The sequence below is a fragment of the Oryctolagus cuniculus genome, chromosome 19 (assembly GCF_964237555.1).
Source record: "Oryctolagus cuniculus chromosome 19, mOryCun1.1, whole genome shotgun sequence".
Classification (NCBI taxonomy): domain Eukaryota; kingdom Metazoa; phylum Chordata; class Mammalia; order Lagomorpha; family Leporidae; genus Oryctolagus; species Oryctolagus cuniculus.
In genome coordinates this window covers 21,749,740-21,772,418 of record NC_091450.1, presented here as the reverse complement: position 1 = coordinate 21,772,418, position 22,679 = coordinate 21,749,740, and the positions used below count along the sequence as shown (strand labels likewise).

Genomic DNA, 22,679 nt, shown 5'->3' with positions numbered 1-22,679 from the left:
TGACCAAGCAATTCCAAGTCTGCATCTGACATGAGTACTGTATAGACTCCACGAGAGGCTACCAAGAGTGTCCAAGGTAATAGCATTTTTCATAACAGGAACACTGGGTGTAACCCAAGTAAAAGGGAAAACAGTTGAGATAGTTAGTCACACACGGGGGAACTGCACGGCAATGAAAAAGAGCAACCTGGAGCTGGCTTTCGCAACCCAACTGAGTCTCCCAGATAGAACATTCAACAAAAGCAGCCATACAGAAATGAGGTCATGTGGTGTTTTCCAGCTGTGTCAAGTTCAAGAGTAAGCAAAACTCTTCTGTGATGGGAGAAGTCAGGATAGAGCTGACTCAGGGAAGGGAACTGCTTCATGGACCAGGGCGTGGATGCTGGCCGTGGTCTGCGTCCTGATCCAGGTGGGGGTCATGTGGTGGACGCTGAGCTCCATGCTATGACCAGAGTACCCTACTCCATGTACGTTTGACCTCAGCCACAAAAAAATAAAATAAAATTAGAAGAACGGGACTGCCGTTATTACTTATGTACCTGATGAAAGCAGTCACTGTAGAAAAATTGGATGATGGGGTGGGCCGGTGGGCTCCTCCCCTACCCCACCCCAGCGGCATTGTAGTACATCTGGTCAACCTGCCTCTGTGACTCCAGCGTCCTCTATTTGCAGTGTTGGTTTGAGTCCTGATGGCTTCGCTGGTGATCCAGCTCCCTGCTAATGTACCTGGGAAAGCAGCAGAGGACGGTTCAAGTGGGAGACCCAAATGGAGTCCCAGGCGCCTGACATCAGCCGGCCAGACCCCTCTGGCAACTTTTTGGGGAGTGAATCAGCAAATGGAATGTGTGTGTGTATATCTCCATCTCTGTAACTCTGCCTTCCAAATCCGTAAGATACACCTTAAAAAAAAAGAGAAAGGAAAACTGAAAAAAAAATGATTCCTAAAAAGATTTTCAAATCACTGGGTAAGCTTTCTTTTCTTTTTTTTTTTTTTTTTTTAAGATTTATTTTATTTATTTGAAAGACAGAGTTACAGAGAGAGGTAGCGACATCTGCTGGTTCACTCCCCAAAGGGTCGCAACAGCCAGAGCTGTGCTGATCCGAAGCCAGGAGCCAGGAGCTTCTTCTGGGTCTCCGATAGGTGTGCAGGGGCCCAAGGACTTGGGCCACCTTTTACTGTTTTCCCAGGCCATAGCAGAGAGCTGCATTGGAAGTGGAGCAGCCGGGACTGGAACCGGCGCCCATATGGATGCCAGTGCTTCAGGCCAGGGCGTTAACCCGCTGCGCCACAGCACCGGCCCCTGTGTAAGCTTTCATGTATGTATTACTCGCTTGTGTTTATAGACCTACATATTGATATTTGCTCTCTGCATCTCAACTGACCAGGGCAGCTCCCTTTCCCAGAGAGAGCGTGATCGGAGTGCAGCAGTGTGAGCGGTCTCCGGCTGCTAGCTCCCCCTGCCACACTGTGTGCCTTCCACAGGCTGTGAGTCACGGCCGTGCAGGAGAGCATACAACCCCGGGCGGCTCTGTCCCGTGACTTTTCCTTTCTCTCGTCATTCTCAGCTGCCGCCGCCAAGATCAGCCTTTGGAAACACCCCAGGCATTCTGAATGTGTTTAGGGCATCAACACTTCCCATCCAGTTCAGACTGGCAGAAGCGGCTGTGTGTTAAATGTTTCCTTTAAGGGAAATGGACACAAATACTCCAGTTTATTTTTAAACAGCGCTGCTACAAGGGTGACAAGTTAATAAACAATTACTGGAATTATTGCTTTCTGTGCTTTGGGGTTGGGAGGCAGTGTTCCATCATCCAGGTGGCTGACTCAGACCCCAATACAGGGCTCAAATCAAGAAATCCTAAATACCAGAAATCGAATTTATTTATCGTTAAAAGAAGGGGATGGGATAAAAGGGCCAGGGTTGTGGTGCAGCTGGTTAAGCTGCTACCTGCGACTCTAGCATCCCACAAGAGCGCTGGTTCAAATCCCTGCTGCTCCGCTTCTGATCCAGCTCCCTGCTAATGCACCCAGGAAAGCAGCAGAAGATGGCCCAAGTGCTTGGGTCTCTGCCACCCCGGTGAGAGACCAGGATGGGGTTCCAGGCTTTGGCCTGGCCCAGCCCTGGCTATTGCAGCCATTTGGGGGAGTGAATCAACCGATGGAAGATCTCTTTCTCTCTCTCACTCTCGCTCTCTCTCTCCAACTCTGCCTTTCAAATACATGAAAAAAAAAAAAAAAAAGATGGGAATGGAAATCATACTGCAAGGGTTTCAAGAAGCCCCCTGATAACAGTGAAAAGAGGCCGGTGCCGCGGCTCACTAGGCTAATCCTCCGCCTGCGGCGCCGGCACCCCGGGTTCTAGTCCCGGTCAGGGCACTGTATTCTGTCCCGGTTGCTCCTCTTCCAGTCCAGCTCTCTGCTGTGGCCCGGGAGTGCAGTGGAGGATGGCCCAGGTGCTTGGGCCCTGCACCCACATGGGAGACCCAGAGAAAGCACCTGGCTCCTGGCTTTGGATCGGCGCAGCACGCCAGCCGGCCGTAGTGGCCATTTGGGGGGTGAACCAACGGTAAAGGAGACCTTTCGCTCTGTCTTTCTCTCACTATCTAACTCTGCCTGTCGGAAAAAAAAAAAAAAAGAAAAGAAAACACGGACACTTTGAACCACTTATGGTGGGGAGAAACAGACTTAACAATCAACAAAAATACCTCTTTGGAAGGGGTCACTCATCTCAACTTTGTTATTTTATCCCATAACTCTCTCCTAAATCCATCCACACCTCTCCATGCTCACTGCCACCGGACCATCTGGTCCACCCCCACCTGCAGCCATGCTCATCCAGCTGGGCAGCCCTTCTGAAGCTGCCGATGCCCAGCTGAAGTCAGGAAGTGCTTCCCAAGGTCCTGGGGCCACTGCACTCTCCTGGCGGTCCCCCTTGGAGACTCACCCTCAGTGGCCCTTTCTGCCACTCACGCCCAGCGAACTCACACACCAGCTCTCAGCCTGCAAGGACCTGCTGGCGCCGTTCACCCCCACCTCTCCCAGCACCCTGAACATCAGTGATGCGCTCCTTGGTGTTGGTGTTCACGTGGCTGCTACACTGCCTTCCCCATAGGCTCGGAGCTCCCAGCAGCTCAGTGTATTGTCTTCTGTTTCCCATCGCACTCCCAGCACCTGGCCCAGCCTGGGGCCTTACTTTACACTGGGTACAAGGATAACTCAGACTGGGCCAGAGACCTGCATAAAGGTGCTCAGGCTATAGAACGTTTAGGAAGAAGTGAGCAAAGCTTTGTGCCCTTGCATTAGGCATCGGGTTCCTAGATCATGACACCAAAAGCACAGGCGACCGATAACAAATAAACTGGACATCATCAAAATTTGTGCTTTGAAAGCAACAAGGAAAAGACAACTCCCAGGACTGCTGATCATGTGCTGATGGAGACTGTACCTGCAACCACGTGAAAACCTTCATAGCTCAGTGAGAAAAATATAGTGAAATTTAGAAGGGCAAGGGACTTGAATGGATGTTTCTCTAAAGATTACCAATGGTCACATGACAAGGTACCCAGCATCATTTTCCATCAAGGGAATTTACATCAAACCACAATGAGATCCCACCTAACACCCACTCCAGCTGAATTATATTTTTTAAGATTTATTTATTTTGAAAAGCAGAATGATATATACAGAGAGATGTCTTTCATCTGCTGGTTTTCTCTCCAAGTGGCAGCAACGGCCAGGGCTGGGCCAGGCTAAAGCCAGGGGCCAAGAGCGCTTCCAGGTCTCCCTCGTGGGTACAGGGGCCCAAGCACTTGGGCCATCTTCTACTGCTTTCCCAGGCACGTTAGCAGGGAGCTGGATGGGAAGTGGAGCAGGCAGGCTTGCACAGGCACTCTAAAATGGAATGCTTAACCCACTGCACCACAGTGCCCACTCCAAGTCTTTTTTTTTAAACAAATAAATACACTTGTCTTTCAGTTGGGCTTTTCAGTGGGGGTATTATTCCACTTTTCAGTTAAAAGATGAACAATCGGCAAGTTCAAGGACACACATCTAGGAAGCTGCCGGTCAGAGCTTGAATGCAGGTCTTGGGACACCAAGCCCAGGACTCTTTCTTCCATTCTTAGCTGCTAATCCTGAACAGCTTCTCATGTCGCTTTGAGACTTCTTCAATGACAGTTTCCCTGGATGCCATGGGAAGCAAAGAAGGCAGTGCCAATGCGCACGGCAACCACAGAACACAGGCGAGGCTCCCAGGTCTCCTCCGTCTCTGTTCCTATTCAGCAGAGGCGCTTGTTAAAAATCTTCCTGGACCGAGTTTGCAACTCCTGGCTGTCGCCTGGCACAGCCCCAATCATTGCGGCCATTTGGGGAGTGAACCAGCAGATGGAAGATCTCTGTCTCTCCTTCTCTCTCTGTAACTCTGCCTTCCAAATAAATAAATCTTTTTAAAAATATATAGTTTCCCTACATAGGAAAGTATTCTCAGAGACAGTGAGATCTCTTTAGATCTCTTGCTAGTTTCTTGTATTTTTCATAAGAACAACGTGCTGCTTGGCTATTATTTAACTATCTAATTGTTTAAACGGGAATCAGTCTGTTTTTCTAAAGACCTGGCCTCCAGAGCGCTGTACCTTTAAATTTTTCCCATGTCCTGGACTAATGAGAGTTGGATCTGAAAACTGGCAAGACACTCTAGCCGCTCACTCCTAAATTTAGAGACCAGGGGATACCGCGTGTCACCAGCACTGGAGTGGTACTCGCAGGGGGAAGGTGGGGTAGCTTGGGGGGCGGGCTGAGTCCCCCCCAAGGAACAGGAGTGGGGAGCACTTGTGCCCTCGGCAGCACCCATGGCTCTGTAAGACGCCCAGCACCAACAGAGTTCTGAACGTTTTCACCCCACAAATAACCCCCGTGCCTCGCGGCACAGCGCAGCCTCCGGGACTCTGGGGCACGCTGCTTGGCTGAGCCACTTTCTCCCTGTGAGGCCCTGGGCATCACCTGCATCGCGTACGGGCGCTGGCTGCTCCACTCCCGATCCATCTCCCTGCTAACGTGCCTGGGGAAGCACTGCAAGACGGCCCAAGTGCTTGGCCCTAGCTACCCACGTGGGAGACCTGAGGGAGTTCCTGGCTCCTGGCTTCAGCCTAGCCCAGCCCAGGCCATTGCAGCCATCTGGGAAGTGAACCAGTGGATGGAAGATTCTCTCTCCCACCCCCCTTCCTCCACTCTGCCTTTGAAATCGGTCTTTATTATAAAACGAAGCACTGTTGCAGAGCCTTCTTCACAGGGTTACTGTGAAGACGAATGGATGCAGCCACACGGCTGGGTCGCTCCAAGCAAAGTGCTTGGGAAAATGATTGTCTCCGAGTGAAGCCCGCGATGTAAGTGAATGCTCCTTATTATTTTAGCAAATGTGGATAACCGAAAGAGAGGGAAAAAATCCCCTACATTTCTGTTGTAGAAAAAAAAAAGCATACAAGAATTAGTGAGCCCATCAGTTGCCTGCATTACTACCAGGTAGAGAGAATCACTGGTAGCCCTGGGCAGGGGGGGTGGGTTAGTAGACATTTGGTCTTTATCCATTTAGATCGGCCACACGAGCAAATATTTCTGCTTTACTTGCTTTTTGGAAAGAGTTCTGTTTCCTTTAGGTTGCTGTTGTCCACAGCTATGGACCAGAGTGGGTCATTTGGGAGGTGGGCTATGTAAGGCCAAGTTCAGGCACCAGGGTGGTGGGGGGAGGCGGCGGGGGGGCTCGCCAGGCAGGGGACAGGAAGCAGAGCCTGATGGGGGAAGGGGAGTGGGCCAGGGGCCCCGCTGGGGTTGGTGCCTCCATTCTGGGGGGGTCTTGAACTTGTAGTGTAAACTATTAAGAAAAAAACTCATCTTTTATTTTACTTTTTATTTCAGCAGAATAGTAGGGACCTTGAAGCATTTCGGTAAAATCGTGTCCCAGCTGTGCCGACTTTTGCACACATTAAAGGAAAAGCAATCTGGGGGAAACTGACGTCATACAAACATCCCCACCCTCGGGTGGGTCTGAAAAACAGAATCAATGAAGATATTAGCGAGGCGTGGAGTCATTAGGTGCCTCGTAATCAGCCTCTTTTGTGGGTTAAAATGGAGAAGAAGCTGAAGTTGGAGGAGAGATGGAAGGAAAAAAAATCAAAAATGAAAATGATGACTTAGATCTGCAGATAAAGCTCTTTTCTTTAAAAGCCACGGTATTACCAAAACAATGACCTCATGGAGAATTATCCCTGAGGCAAAATGAGTCTCATTTTGCAAAGACTCTCATTTTGGAAAGCCCCACCGTGGGGCGGAGGCAGGAGGCACAGACTGACACCACATTTTTGGATGACGGCACCGCGATGCTGCCGGAACCCCACGCGTGAATGTCCTTTGACCCAGCAGTCCCACTTCTTGGAATGGACACCATAAACACTTCTGTAATTAAGCAGGAATGTTTATGGGGCCCTGGAATACAGGCCAAACAGGGTTCGGTTCTGGGAAAAGGCGGCTCCGATCCCTCCGAATGGAGCCACTATCAGCGATGAGGCAGGGCTGTACGTCCTGGCAGGGACACAGGTCATGCGCACACAGCCATGGGGAGAAGCGCGCAGGGGCCGGCACAGCGCAGCCAACACGGCTCCCTGTCTGTACAGGTAGGCAAGGGTTCATCAGACAGTTCACAGCAAATAGAACTGAAAGATCACTGGGGTGTAGACCATTTTGAAATCCTATGAGGGATCTTCAAAAATTTGTGGAAAGTGTATATTACGAAAACACTATGTATGGGGTTAAAAAAATTTCATGTGTGTGTGTGTAATACATGCATATTTGTATATAATAGATTTATGAAAAAGAAAATCTATGGGCTGGGAGCAGACCTTTGGTATAGCAGTTAAGTCACCGCTTGGGGGCTGGTGCTGTGGCACAGAGGGTCAAGCCGCCCACCTATGCTGCCGGCATCCCATATGGGCGCTGGTTTTAAGTCCGGCTGCTCTACTTCCTATCCAGCTCCCTGCCAGTGGCCTGGGAAGATGGAGGTGGATGGCCCAAGTCCATGGGCCCCACCCTCATGTGGAAGATCCTAATGAAGCTCCTGGCTCCTGGCTGCGGCCCACCCCACCCCTGGCCATGGTGGCCATTTGGGGAGTGGATGGAAGATCTCTCTCTGTCTCTGCTTCTCTCTATAACTCTGTCTTTCAAATAAATAAATCTTTTTTTTTTTAAATCACCACTTGGGATTCCCACGTCCCCTGTTGGAGTTCCTGGTTCGAGTCCTGGCTCCACTTCTGACCCAGCATCCTGCTAATGTGCACGGGCCCCTGCCAGTGACCCGGGAGACCCAGCTGGGGTTCTGGGCTCCTGGCTTCAATCTGGCCCAGCCCCGGGTGCTGCAGGTATGGGGCGGGGGAGTGGGCCAGCAGATAGAAAATCTCCAAATGTCTCTTTCTCTCTGCCTTTCAAATACAAAATAACTTAATTTTTAAAAATTTAAAAAACCTACGGCTGACACACTCAACGGCCGTTGTCTCAGGAGGGTGAGGCACTGAAGGCGGAACCTTTCTGTTACGTGATGGGTGATGCTTGCTGATATCATAGGGTCTTGGCTAATGTCAGATCCCACTTCCTGCACCGCAGCTAGAGAGTCCCCCAGCCCTGGGTGCCAATGCCCTCCTCCGCTCCTCACCTGTACGTGGGCAGGGGGTTGGGAAGGAGGGCGGGAGGAGCATCCTCCTCCTGGTTCACTTGACCCTGGCTTCCTGCTCTAATGTCTCCCCCAAACACAGGGGCAGACCCTGCTGCCGTGAGCCTGGAGAGTCAGCCTCCCCTACTGCTGCCTCCTCACCAGACCTGTGGGCAAGCTGGGCTTAGTGTGGAGGGCAGGAGGCAGGGCTCTTAGGCGCCCCCCCCACCCTTCCCCCAGCTAAGCTTGCAAAGCTCCTCCTAGGTGACAAGCAGATCTGGGTTCGAATCCCTCACCTCCGGTCCCACTGGCTGTGTGGCCCTGTACCAGTCTCATCTCCTCCTGGCCTTGGCTTCCTCATCTGTACAGTGCAGACGATAGCCTCTCTCTGGGGGAGCAGGTGTGGGCAGCACGTGCCTGGCACACGGTACCCACTCGGTAAGTGACAGCCACTGCTTGTCCTTATCTGTTCCCAGCAGGCACGCAGGCAGGAAAGACAAAGGTCACAGCAGGTGGTGTGGCCGAGATGAGCTTATTTTAAGAACGTCCTTCAAGCCACGGAGAAAGCCTGGAAGTCAGGACTTACTCTGCAAGCTGACCTGAAAACGGGGAAAAGAATGCTCTACCCCGTGCCCAGGGCTTCCACCTGATCCCACAGGAAGCAAACGTGACTCTGAGGAACCCGCTGTTATGTTTAGGGGAAGAACAGCGGTGTCCTCTTCGTCAGCGACAAACCACGTCTCAGCTCCAAGAATCAAAGTGGTTCCAAGACCCTGTTTTGGTCTTGAGGACACCGTGAGCCATCGATGATCCTATTCCCTTTATTGCTGAGGCTTCTAGGAAGCTCAGAGCTGTGTTTCTGTTTATTGTAGGAACATTTTTGAGGCTGTTATTCACACTCCAAAATGCATTAGGGAAGAGCTTGACCTGTCCTGAACGACTGGTTTTTCTTTTTTTCTTGTGGGCAATGTGAACAAAAAACTTTTTGTTTTGTCTCTAAGAAAACTTTATACTGGCCAAAGATTCAAGCTGCCAGTTATACAATGAATGAGTTCTGGGGATCTAACATAGAACATGCTGACTACAGTCAATAATATGGTATTATGGTATTGGCTCTTTGGAATTTGATTAATAAAAAAGCAGATTTGAAGTGTCCTCACCCCCCCCCCATGAACACTGAGTATGGGTGGTGATGGATATGTCAGTTGTGGTGACCACTGCACCACACGTCCATCTATTCCATCATCACGTCATATACCTTGAGTACATACCATTTTTATTTCTCAGTTAAGTATTATAAAATTAAAAAAAAAATCTCGGGGCCGTTGCTGTGGCTTAGCAGGTAAAGCTGCCACCTGCAGTGCCAGCATCCCATATGGGTGCCGGCTCAAGTCCCAGCTGTTCCACTTCCCATCCAGCTCTCTGCTATGGCCTAAGAAAGCAGTAGAAGATGGCCCAAGTCCTTGGGCCCCTGCACCTGCATGGGAGACCCGGAAGAAGCTCCTGGCTCCTGGCTTCTGATCAGCTCAGCTCCAGCCATTGCAGCCAATTGGGGAGTGAACCAGAGGATGGAAGACCTCTCTTTCTCTCTCTCTCTCTGTAACTCTGACTTTCAAATAAATAAATAAATCTTCAAAAAAAGAATCTCTAGCAAGTATAGGTCTTGGATTATTTTGCTTCATACTTTCAGTGGCTGTCTGCATTCCCTAAACTCTCCTTACCTTAATTACCATGTTTACCTAAAAAGATTATAGAGCATATGTGTCTGTGACTACCACAAGCCGTGCTTAGACTAAGGTAGGGAATAAATAGTTAAGCCAACAGGAAGAAAACAACACCTCCCTTCCCACAGATCTACCCTCCCCCCACCAAGCCCTGCTTTTTTGTCAAAACATCAAAAAATGAGTCATTTAAAGGTTGCTTGTACGTACATAAAAATATCCCTTTACACATTTCAGAGTACTTCAAAAAGTTTATGAAAATGGAATTTAAAAATGAATTTATTTTGGTGCAAAGCATTTTTGGAATCCACGCATAAGGACCAGCAAGCGGTACGGCACAGCAGGTTGAGCCTCCTCCTGCGACACCAGCGCCCCATGTCCAAGCACTGGTTCCAGTCCAAGCTGCCCTCCTTCCGATCTGGAAGGTGGCCCAAATACTTGGTCCCCTGCCACCCACGTGGGAGATCTGGATGGAGTTCCAGGTTCCTGGCTTTAGCCTGGCCCAACCCTGGCTGTTGCGACCATTTGGGGAGTGAACCAGCAAATGGAAGATCTGTGTGTGTGTGTGTGTGTGTGTATATCTCCCTTTCTCTGTGTCACTCTACCTTTCAAATAAATCTTTAAAAAAAAAATCCTTATGCAGCTTTTTCATAAAATATGCATTTTCCATGATCTTTTTGAGGACTGTTCATATGCATGGATTTCAGGATTTTCTCACCAAAAATAAATTTAGCTGTTAAAATTCCATTTTCTGCAAACATTTGGAAGTACCCCGTGTATGGGAAATTGATCTGATGTTATCAGGTGCATGCATGTGCGTTTAAATGAGACATAATCTAATGCTATGGGAACAATTTCTACAATTTGTTTTTCCCTGTGCATACTAGATTTCCAAATAAAATAGAAATATTCCATTGAAAAGCACATCTGAAAATAATTACTGACTATATGGAGTTAAAAATACACTCTTAATCCAGACAGGATTTTTGATCACGTCTTGAAAATGACTTGGGCATCTTCTTCTAACAGTGGCTGAAATTCTTAGCACACACATTTAAAAATAATCCCTGCATCTGTCCCAATGCTTAGAGACCTGAGGATAGCTTCAAGCCGTTTCTGTCCCCAAGGCAAATGGCATTTGGGACAGGCAGGCTTCTGACTCGGTGCAACATGAGCTGGGCTAGGTCTGAGCACGCTCCAGCCCGACAGCTGATGCTGGCTCCGAGAAAGGAACTTGGTAAACTATGTTCGTACTGTAAACACCAAAGCAGAACACGGTTAACGTCTATGGAAAGAAAAAATGATGTTGGCTGGATCTGTGCATTAAGGAGTTGTGCTTTTTTTTTTTTTTTTTTTTTTTTGCTTGGAGCTGAAAACAAAAAAACATTTTCATTTGCAACTGCCTTGCTCTTAGTGATTGCAGGAAGAATGAACTCATGTTTCTGTTTGTTTTCAACTTGCTTCATGGGAGGTCTCTGCGGGGTAGTGACAATGTCACCTTGGCTAGGGGAAGCACATTCTCGAATCTTCCACGCTGCCCAGGTTCTGCAGATCGAAACAGGCAGTGACTCTAATGTGTGAGCTTAACAAAGTCATCCAGGGTGGTGACGCCCAAAGGAACAAACTGTCTCCTGTGCTCGGTGGGCTGCAGGTGGTACCCGGCTCCTCGTCATTCAGTCCCTGCCTGGAGGCTTCGCTCAGCCCAAACCCAGGGAAGGAGAACGCGGGAAACCAAACTTCCCGAGAAGTCTGGGTCCGGAGCTCTCTCTGGTCGTTGAGGCTTGTGTTGGAACAGAGGCGGGAGAGAGGGAACGTCTGGGCGCTTGTCCTAGACGCTCTGCTGCCGTGTGAACTTGGGCAAGTCCCGTGACCTTCCTAAGCCTCTGGTTCATCATGTGTGCGGGGAGCCCGGAGCTTCAGCTGCCAAAATTGTGCCAACCACCCCTCTGTGCTGAACTCCACGCTGGGTGTGGAGCAATCCCACGAAAGAGACGAGCGTGGTCCCTACCTGGAACCCAGGGAGCTTGGCGGGTCCCAGAGGAAATCCACACACGGTTGCCTCAAACCACACAGCCATTTCAGCAACACTATAATGGCAGTGACTGGCCCTTAGGGGAACTGGCTCTAAAGACCGTCTCTTGGCGTGGGTGTCTGGAGCAGCAGGGGACGCCCACAGCCCTGTGGGAATGCCTGGGCTTCAGTCCTGGCTCCACTCCCAATTCCAGCTGCTGCGAGTCGCATCCCGGGAGGCAGCAGGTGGAGTCCTGGCTGGAGGTCCCAGTTCTAGACTTGGGCCTGGCCCAGCCCCCAGCTGTTGCTGGCATTTGCGGAGTGAACCAGCAGGTGGGAGATCTCTCCCTGTCTCTATCTCTGCACCTTTCAGCTAACCCACCAAAGAACAATCATCTCTTGTAACCCCTTAGCAATGCCTGTGTCCCGTGTTGTATGGGACAGAATGAAGTTTAACGAAGCTAACCAGACCAAGGTCACATAGCTAGAAGTGGTAGTTAGGATTCCAAGGGCAGCTTTGGCTAACCCCGCAGCCTTTAAATGTTAAATGCTGGATGACTTCCTTTTTATCTGACTGCACCCTGGGGACCGACTTTAGAAATGGCTTTTTTTGGGAGGTGGGCGTCTCAGCGTAATGAGAATTTGCCCCCGGCTTGCACTAGGGCATTTACTGAGCACCCATCGCCTGTGGCAAGCACTGTTCCATCTGGAGGCCTCGAAGGCACAAGTGCAGCAAGCAGCAGGTGGCTGGAGGGGGGTCGCTGCCACACTGCCCCTCCTGGCTGCGGGCTCGCACGCCAAGCACCGTACTCTCCCTGCTCCCAAGTCAGTCCACCAATGCACAGCAGAGCACCTGCAGCCCGTATGCAACAAGTGCACTGCACTTTAACTTGACCTTTCCAATGGCCACCGCCCTGTCGTCCAGGTCAGACGTGAAATGAAATGAAATAGCAGTTGTGCATGGAACAGAGAGGCCTGTGCTAAGCCAGCCAGCCAGGAATAGCTCGAGTGGCTTCTTTCTAAGGGGCACTAAAGCTGCCAACTTGATGAGCTCTGCACTGGGCACTTTCCATGTTGAACTCATTCACTGCACCACAACATCAGCCTCAAGGAAGAGATTTACCAGGAGGTCCTGCCTAGCTCACAAAATTACGCAAACCGAGAAGCCCCACAATCTGCCATCTGCAAAGCTGGTGGTGTCATTCTAAGGTTTAACCATTGGTGCCCACAATGGCCGCCCATGGGGGAGGGAGGGCCCGAGAACCACGTGTGCCAAGGGCAGGTGAAGACGGACGGCACAGCTCGGTCAGGTGGAGTCAGGTCAACCCTCCGCCCCCTCCAAGGACTGGACCCCTCCCACCCTCCCTAGGGAGGACCGTGTGCTTTGCAGGGGGGCTTCCCAAAATTCATGCAACAGGTGTGTCGTTTTAAAATTCCCTTTTCCACAAATTGCTTGAAGCCCCTTCACGTTCTGCCTGCCCATTCAAAAGCGAATCTCTTCCGGAAACACCCCCACAGACACACCCAGAAATAATGCTTCCGCGGCTAGCGGGGCATCTCTTGGCCCGGTCAAGTGGCTGCCAAAACACTAACCATTACGAAAGGGGAAATGACCAGCATAAAATACCATTTAAGTTCAGACACACAGCCAAGAATAACTACTTATAATGTTGGTAGACACTGTGCTTCCAAAATCATGAGGCATTTGGATGTCTTTAAAAAAAAAAAAAAAAAAAACCTGCAGACACAGGTGACAGTGAATTTGTGGCCGCGTCAGTTACATCAACTCTATCGCTCCTGATCAGAGCCTGCACCTGCAGCCACCCCACCCCACCACCCCGCGCGCGCCCCCATACACACAGACTGGGTTCCGCGTGGGCTCCGCGTGGTCATGCAGGGACCTTGTACCGTCTCAGAAGTCTTCCCTCTTCAGCCTGGAGGAAAAGTCGGGCTTTCCCCGAATGAAGCAGAGACTGCGAACCCAGACACTGACCTTTTATTTCTTGTTTGGTCCAAAACATTCGGACTCGCTGGCGGATGTGCTTGTCCTCGCGCAGCTTCTTCTGCCACTGGCGCAGTTCTTGAATCTCAGGATCGCAGCGGACCTGGAAAACGCAGGAAAAGCTGTGGCCCCTTTGCTGCGGGCTCGCGCGCGTCGGCTTGCGAACCCCACGTGGGAGGACGCTGTCCAGGGCAGCTGGGGGTACTTGTGACGCTCAGTGAACCGGTGTTCCAGAGTGGTGCGGACCGCCCTGCCTGTGCCCCGGAAGTCGTGGGTTCTGGCCCTGCCCAGGCAACCGCAGGCAGGACTGGAAACCCAACCCACCTGTAGCCGGCTGCGTGTTGAGCGGGTCACTGTGGACGGCCTGTGAGCGATGCTACAAAGATCAGAAAGGCCCCTGGGAGAAGACAGCTTCCCTACCCCTGTCTGACCGAGCACTCATCAAACTCAGGTCCTGTTTGAGCACGGAGGAAATGGTGCGAAGGTTTGCTTTGCTAACAGGAGGCTGAGATCACCTGCGCCATCCCACGGGGACATCATACAGCCACGGAAAATAAAAATCAGCCAGTGAGAATAGTTGTCAGAATATATTCTACCCAACCTGAAACAGCCAAGGTTGCATCACTTCAACATGAAAGTTATGTGTAGGTTTTACTTTCTGTATTCTATGTTCGCCATATCCTGCATTTTTGCACACAGGGCACATCCCAGTGTCAACTAGCTGCCTTTCGAGTGCTCCATAGCCACACGTGTTTGGTGACGGTTGTCTGGACGGCTGATACACCAACCGCAGTTCCATTTCACACAACTAACCGAGTGCCTACTTCATACTAGCCTTTATGCTGGCCCTTGAGAATAGGAGATGATTAATAATTAGCTATATTTGATTGTTACTACAGCTATGATATTGACATATATTACTAGAGCTACAGTATATACTATATCATCTATGCACCTATACACTTATATGGTATACAGTATTGTTACTGTAGCTATGGTATCACTATATGTTACTACAGCTGTTACTATACTCTGTATAGAGTATTGTTACTATAGCTAGTGTCACGATATATTATTGTAGCTGGAGTGTTACTATAATTATTTTTATTTTATTGTTATTATAGCTCATTTATTAAACCCTTATTTCTCAGGCATTGTTTAAGTAGTTTATAAATTTTAATCATCAAAACAACCCACTAAGGCAGGAATGATGTGAGAACTGAGTTTTTTTTTAATATATAAATTTATCTGTTACTTCTATTTTTCCATGAATGCTTTGAAGTACTTCATACTTTTTAAAAAGATTTATCTATTTAGGGGCCGGTATTGTGGCTTAGTGTGTTAACTTATTGCCTACAACCCCTGCCATCTCATATGGGCACCAGTTCGAGTCCCAACTCCTCCACTTTTGATCCAGCTCCCTGCTAATGTGCCTGGGAAAGCAAACGATGCCCCAAGTGCTCGGGCCCCTGTAGCCATGTGAGAACCAGATGAGCTCCTAGCTGCCTCCTGGCTTCAGCCTGGCCCAGCTCTGGCCATTGTGCATTTAGGGAGTGAAGAAGCAGATGGAAGACTTCTCTCTCTCTTTCTCTGTAACTCTGCCTTTCAAATAAGTAAATCTGTAAGATTTATCCATTTATTTGAAAAGGCAAGCAGGACACTCCAAGGTCAAAAGCAACGGAAGGCACAGACAAGTCATGGCCTTGGCCTTCCTGCCTTTCAAATAAATCTGTCTTTCATAGAAATAAATCTCTTTTTTAAAAAAATTTATTTATTTGAAAAAGTGGAGTTACAGAGAGAGGGAGAGAGAGATCTTCCATCCAGTGGTTCAATCCCCAAGAGGCTGCAATGACTGGACATGAGAGAAGCTAGGCTCCTGGAACCCCATTCAGGTATCCCACATGGATGCAGGGGTCTAAACACTTGGGTCATTTTCCTCTGCTTTCCCACACACACCAGCAGGGAGCTGGATCAGAAGTGGAGCAATCAGGACTCAAACCAGCCCTCAGAAATGGGATCTGTTGTTAAGCTGCAGGCGTTGGCTTAACCCACAATGCCAGCCCAAATACTTTTATTGTTGCTATGGCTCTTTTCTTGAGCACTTACGTCCCAGGCATTGTTGAAACAGTTCACAAATTTTAATCATCAAAATAATCCAACCAGGCAGGAATGATTGCCCCCACTTTACAGATGCAAGAACTGAGTTTAAGTCGCTCACCAACTCTGGTGAGGTTCAATGGGGGCGCTGTGATTCAAACTTTGTGAGATGGACTCCAGCTGCCCTCGGTCTGGAAGGACCCACAGGGGCAGGATCACCGGTATGGTAAGGAAACAGGTACCAGCGAGTACCAGGAAACACAGAGGGCCATCTGACCCAGGAGACGCTACACCAAGCAGGTGAGCCAGTGGTGGGGAGGTGTGGGGCATCGTGGTGTTCCAGGGAGAGAGGAAGCAGGCTGTGCAGAGGTGTGGAGGCTGAAGCGCCCCAGGCGAGCAGGACACTCCCAGGTCAAAAGCAGTGGGAGGTACAGACAGTGCCCTCGCTCTCACTCAGCTTTCCGCCTCTGTGCTTGCCTGCCGTGTGAATTCCAAGGCCACACGTGAGTAACTTGTCAATGTGCGGTCGTGGGTCCGATGCGCAAGCGGCGAAAGAACACCGGGAGGCGTCCCGAGGATGCTGGCTTCCTGGCTCAGCTCTTCAGGTCACTTACGGAACACCAGCCCCCCCCCCCGGGGGGGGTGTTCCCTTGGGTAACCAGCTCTGTCCGTTGAAAACGGGGCAGTGGTGTGTATTCTGGGAGATATCCCAGTTACCTGGAATCAGCAGGTGCCTCGGCTGCCGGGGGAGGGGATACGCAGGACAGGAAGAAGTAGACATGGAGCCCAGGGAGAAGATGCAATGAGGGCCTGGGTTGTCCAGAGGTCTCTCTGACCACTAATGAGTCACGTGACTCCCCGCCAGGCCATGGGCTTCCTACCATGCCCACAACATCCCCGTGTGATTCCCAGAGCTCAACTGTTGAGAGTCCCCCACATGTGCCTGCCTCCCGGGGACACAAGCATGGCCCCCACGGGGGATCACTGGGGCCGGCTCTCAGCCCCAGGACCCCTACTCCCTGCTGTTGTCCCATCCCAGGAGGGTGCCCCTCTTCCTGCTTGCCTCATGACCAGAAACCCCAATGGTTGGGTTTTTGTGGCTTAAATTGTGGTAAAACACATTTCCTGCTTTGAAGTGTACACTTCATGGCATCAGGCACATTCCCAGCGCCGTGCAGTGCCGTGCAGCCTCCGTCCTGTGCAGTTCTGGCACACTTCCATCAGCATGAAAGCCAAGTCCCTACCCCGTGCGCAGTCTCCACCCCCTCCCCCCTCTGCCCAGCCCTGCACCACTAACCACTTTCCACCCCACAGCCTGCCCGATGCCTTCGCCTACTCTGGCTACTTCACCCCCATGGGGTTACGCATGCAAGCAGCCTTTTCGTGTCTGGATGGTTTCACAGCTTGGCCCCCTTGCAGCCTGCACCAGGACCACCTCCCCAAGGAGTATTCCGCCATGCGCTGTACCACATTTTCACCCCATTCATCACTTAATGAGCATTTGAGTTGTTGTCTTTTTTTTTTTCTTTTTTTTTACTATGATGAATAGAGCTTCTATGAACATTTGTGCACTGGCTTTTGTTCAAACACCTATTTTCCTGCAAGTATTTGACTCTCAGTTACCTGAACACTCGACAAACAGAAGCACCCACTCCCCGTGGCTCTGGAAGCCTGAAGGTGAGCCCCGGACAGTGAGCTTTGCCTCCTCTTGGCCAGGGACCCTCTTGTCTCCTTCGCTTCGCATCGAGGACTGCTCAGCCCCATGGAACACAGCAGCCTTGTTAGTTTCCATTTGCCAGAAAGGCCTGGATCTTTAGAGAAGGCTTTTGTGAGCTCTGGGGAGAGCGTGCACCCATTGAACTGGGTAATCCCGCTTGCTATCGTCATGATTAGGAAATCAGTTTAAATGGTAGTGGCTGTGCCAATCAGCAAATGCCATGGAGAATGCAGCATGATGTTGAACACACAGTTTCATGGCAAAACACAGGCTTTTTTTTTTACCAGGTGCTTTCTATTTTTACTTTTTGAAAAATTTTTAGGGGCTGGCGCTGTGGTGTAGTAGGTTAAGCATCCGCCTGCAGTGCTGGCATCCCATACGGGCGCCGGTTCAAGTCCCGGGTGCTCCACTTTTAATCCAGCTCTCTGCTATGGCCTGGGAAAGCAGTAGAAGATGGCCCACATCCTTGGGCCCCTGTATTCATGTGGGAAGACCTGGAAGAAGCTCCTGGATTCAGATCGGCTCACCTCCGGCCGTTGCAGCCATTGGAGGGGGGGGTGTGAAACAGCAGATGGAAGACCTCTCTCTCTCTCTGTAACTCTGCCTCTCAAGTAACTAAATAAATCATTAAAAAATTTTTTTGTAATTTATTTGAGAGGCAGAGCGAGAGAGAGAGAGAGAGAGATCTTCCATCTCCTGGTTCATTCCACAAATGGCTGCAACAGCCAGGGTTGGACCAGGTGAAAGCCAGGAGCCTGGAACACCATCCAGATTTCCCAGGTGGGTGCAGGGGCCCAAGCACTTGGTCCATCATCTGCTGCCTTCCCAGGCACATTTGCAGGGAGCTGGATTGGAATCAGAGCAGCCGGGGCACCAGGCGACACCCTGATATGAGAAGCTGGCATTGCAAGCAGCAGGTTGATGCACAGTGCCACAATGCTGGCCCTCTATTTTTACTTTTGCAAATCATCATGTGGCGTTTATTTGCTCTTCCAAGATATGCATGCAGAGTATGATGCACATTATTATATAGTTGACTTTGGGATAAGAAAAAAAAAACAAACTCCTTTATGGGGTGAGCATGAAGTATTAACCTGCGAGTTAAGACAGCCGCATCCTGAATCTGAGTCCTTGGGTTCGAGTCCCTGCTCCATTTCCAACTCCAGCTTCCTGCATGCTGGGAGGCAGCCGGTGATGACGATGGTTCATGTAAGTTGAGTCCCTGCCACCCATGTGGGAGATCGGGATTGAGTTCCTAACTCTCAGCTTCTGCCTGGCCCACCCCGGCCAATGTAGGCATTTGGGTAGAGCACCTGTGGGTGGGAGCTCGCTGGGTACCCACTAAAGCCAACACGGGGGATTCTAGGGATGGAAGAAGCCAGCTCTGAGTCAAACGGCTGGGGTGGGGGCAGCGAATCTCGGCTCTGGCAGCCCTGAGCGAGTCTTCCTCATCCGTCCAACGGGGGAAAATAAAGATACTCGGGTGGGATGGTGTGAGAACCAGCCGAGATAACGCAAGCGTAGCGGGAAGACAAGCGTACAGCAAGCTCTCCCTGGGCGAGCGCCTTCTCAAATCAGTTAATAGAGTCCCGGGAATCATCTGGATTCCGTGCACAGGCTGCGTCCTCACAGAGCTGGGAGTACATGCAGCCAGCGATTCTTCGCATTGAAAGCGAGGCCTCAGGGCTTACAAAGCGCTGAGCACACACGTGACTTTCTCATTGTGTAACCTCAGGCAGCGGCAGCCAACTGGTCAAGAGGTGGGGGCGGGGGGAGGGCAGGGAGGTGGGGGCTGCAGGCAGGGGGCAAGACCAAGGCCGGTGGCCTGGGACTCGCATCACTCATAGAGTTCTCTGTGTCTGAATTCCTCTTCGCTGAGTTGTTTTTTTCCCCCGGGGCTTCTTGGCAAAACAGACAAAAACATAGCAACCACTTCCCTCTCTGGATGGCTCCCTGGAGTCTTTCTGATCACTCTGAAGGAAGGCCCCTGATACGGCCCAGTTGCTGGAAAGATGCTGGAGACGTCAGGTCCCAGATGGCCCCCGAAGTGCTCAGGACAGGGACGCACTGGCTTCGGGGGGAGGTGGCTCGCGGAAGCTTCTTGCTCTGTACTCGCCACGACCTAACCATGATCATACTGAAGCGCTTTATTCTTGGGGAAAAGCAGGTTTCAACAGAAAGGAAACACGTCTCCAAAAGCTCTTTGAGTTACCGAAGAAGATAGCGTATGGGACTCTCCCGTGAGTTCCGTCTCCTCTCTGGAAGCCAGCTTTGTGATTGCCTCCCATGTCTCTGGCGAAATATAACCAAACAACAGTTGGTCTCTCATCCTGCTGGTTCTAAGTTCCCCTCGATGTCTTCAAACCTGTGGCTACAACATCTCCATTCCAGTATCCAGACGCCCACCTGCTGTAGGGGAGAAGGCCTTGGAGATGCTGGCCACTTTCAGAGAGGTGTAGCAGTGTCTGCTACAGTGGGCTGCAGCACAGTAGTTAAAGTCAACTGGGTGCACTGTCATTAGCACTGAAAAGATCTAATGGGCTGGGGGTAAGGCATTGTGCCATAGCAGATTCAGCCACTGCCTGCAATGCCGGCATCCTATGTGGGCACCAGTGCCCGTCCTGCTGCTCCACTTCCGATCCAGCTCCCAGCTAATGCACCTGGGAAAGCAGTAGAAGATGGTTTGAGTGCTTGGACCCCTGCACCCATGTGGGAGACCCAGAAGAGGCTCCTGGGCTCCTGGCTTCAGCCTGGCCTAGCCCTGGCTGTTGCAGCCATCTGGGGAGTGAACCAGCGATTGAAAGATCGCTCTATGCATCTGTCTCTCCCTTTCTCTGTGTAACTTGGCCTTTCAAATGAGTAAGTAAATCTTAAAAAAAAAAAAAAAAAAAAAAAAACTAACTGAATAGAAAATGAATTAGTCCATTAAGTAAGGACCGTCTTTATTCCTGCTAATGTTTTCACTGCCTCAAAAGCGATTTTATCTGATGTTAATAAGGCTAGATCATCTTTCTTCTGGCCAGGATTGGTGTGGAACCTTTTCCTACCTCTTTACTTTCAACCAGCGTGGTCTTTTGTGTTGCTTGCACCTCTACCATACAGCCAGATTTCTTTCCATATCCAAACTGGGAATCCGAGCGGAAATTGTCCTATTACAATTTTTGTGATTCATGATACGTTTGTATTTTTTTTTTTTTTTAGACTTTTATTTGTCAGAGAGAGAAAGCACGCCCATCCACTGGTTCCCTCCCACGGGCCTGCAACAACTGGAGCCGGGGATGAAGAACTCAGGCCAGTTCTCTGATGCGAGGATCTCACTGTGTTAGCAGGAGCTGGAGGCAGGAATCGCACCCGGGCACTGAGTGTGGGAGGCAGGCGGTGTGGCGTGGCCGCTAGGCCGAAAGCCACCTGACATGTGCGTGTTTATCTGTGTCAGCTTGTTTTATTTATGCCTTTATGCCTTTATGTCTCTATTTTTTCTTGTTTTGGATAGCATTGGATTTTAAGAACTCTGTTTCCTTCTCCTGGTTTCTTAGCCTCCTCCTGAACCATGCCAGGACCCGAGACTGCCTCCACTCTCCACTTGCCTACTCTCATCGCCTAGTAATTTAGCCACCTCCTATTTACCTCCCATTGGTGAATGCCTACTTAGGTCTGGCAGCCGCTTGCTTCACCCTCCCCTCTTGCATCACTCCTTCCTCACAGGTTCAATTTCCTTCTGATTCAAGTCTGCCATTTAGGAGATCTTTCCAGGAGAGGCATGTCTGCAACCCGTTTATTTACAGCGGGGCGGGAATGTAGTTCCTTTCCTTCAGGACTGGAAGATCCTGCACTTCCTCCACCACCCCCCCCCCCCCCATTCTGCCGGGGCTGAGACGTCTCTCATCAGTGGCATTGGTTTTCCTTTGTCATTGATCTTTCCCTGAAGATCGCTAAGGCGTCTTCCCTCTGGTGTTTCCCGGTTCGGCCATGAAGCCTCTGATGTGGTTTTGTCCTCATTTCTCTGTTTCAGGATCCCCGTTCCTTCAGTGTTCGGAACATCCTCACGCCACAGCGCTGGGAACTGCTCGTCCCCCTGGCTTGTTCCGTTGCTGCAGTCTGGAAGTCCTATTGGACTCATTCTGGTCCTTGTCTCTCAACTGCTTTTCCACATTCCCCATGTCTGTCTCTCCGCCTCATTCTGTCTCCCAGACTTGTCTCGCAGGTGACTAACTGCCTCCCTCTGCTCCTAACCTCATGCCCCAAATGTGGTCCCTGGATCAACATCACCTGGGAGCTCCTTAGAACTGCACATTCGTGGGCTCCCCCCAAGACCTACTAAGGTCGCTTTCCACAGAGTGGGCCCGGGGCTGTGTGGTGGGACAGAGTCCAGCTGACTCGGCCGCAGCCCATAGCTGGTGACGCTGCAAATCCGAGTTTCACCTCTTGCTTCCTACTGCCTTGTTCTTTGAGCAAGGTATGTGCTTTTATCCCAGTCATTCTCTATCATCATCTTAAACATACTTATTTCGTAGTCTCAAATGGCAGCCCTCGGGGGCCTGCATTTTCCACTCCGCTGTGCTTGCTGCCGCCCTCCTGGGCGGTCTGTTTTCCTATTGTGAGCTCATGGTCACTGCAGATCTTGGTATCGAGCCCCAGCTTGCCCAGGGCTGAGGTCAGTAAGCTCTTTTTGGTGAAGAGGCTGAAAGCAGACACCCTTGGCTTTGTGAGCCACGTGATCTCTCTCATCACTCCCTCTTTCACGATAGCACCAAAGTATCCACGGACAATGTTATAAAATGGGGAGGGCTGTGTTTCAATAAAGTTTTATTTATAAAAACAGGCAGTGGGCCAGCTTTGGTCCACGTGCTGTAGTTTGCCAAACCCAACTCTTATCCTTGAGTCAGCATTAAAGCTATAGCCCCCAAAGTCCCTCTTTGTCTCTTCCATCTCCACTCTCTGCACATACATAGACAACATATATAAAATATATTCTGTAACATGCATGTTATGTCAATATTTACTAATTTAAGACTCTTTCCTAAACTTACCTGATGACATTGATATCATTTTGTGGAACTGATAAAAACAGAATTCCAAGCCCTGATGCTGCAGGTTCTTTTTGTTTGTATGTTAAGGGGGAGAGGGGGGAGGGGGAAGAGGGGAGGGGGAGAGGGGGAGAGGGGGAAGAGGAGAAGGGGGAGGGGGAGGGGAGGAGGAGAGGGGAGGGGGGAGAGGGAAGAGGGGGAGGGAGAAACATCTTCCACCTGCTGGTTCACCCCCAAATGGCTGAAACATCAGAGGCTGGGCCAGGAGGAAGCCAGGAGCCTGGACCTCCAGCTGAGTCTCCCACACGGGTGGCAGGTGACTCAAGGACTCGAGCCATCCACTGCTGTTTCCCAGGCAACAATAGAAGGGAGCTGGACCGGAAGCAGAGCAGCCAGGACTTGAACCGGCGC

At 50.5% G+C, this 22,679-nt stretch overlaps 1 non-coding gene across 1 annotated transcript in view; it reads right to left on the bottom strand.

Moving 5' to 3' along the window:
• Positions 1-13,482: 13,482 nt before the first annotated feature.
• LOC100342957 (uncharacterized) overlaps positions 13,483-22,679 on the bottom strand; it is a 34,146-nt gene continuing 24,949 nt past the window's right edge. Inside the window, exon 3 of the transcript XR_011384697.1 lies at positions 13,483-13,530. This is a non-coding gene — a transcript (uncharacterized protein). The remainder of the gene's footprint in view (positions 13,531-22,679) is intronic.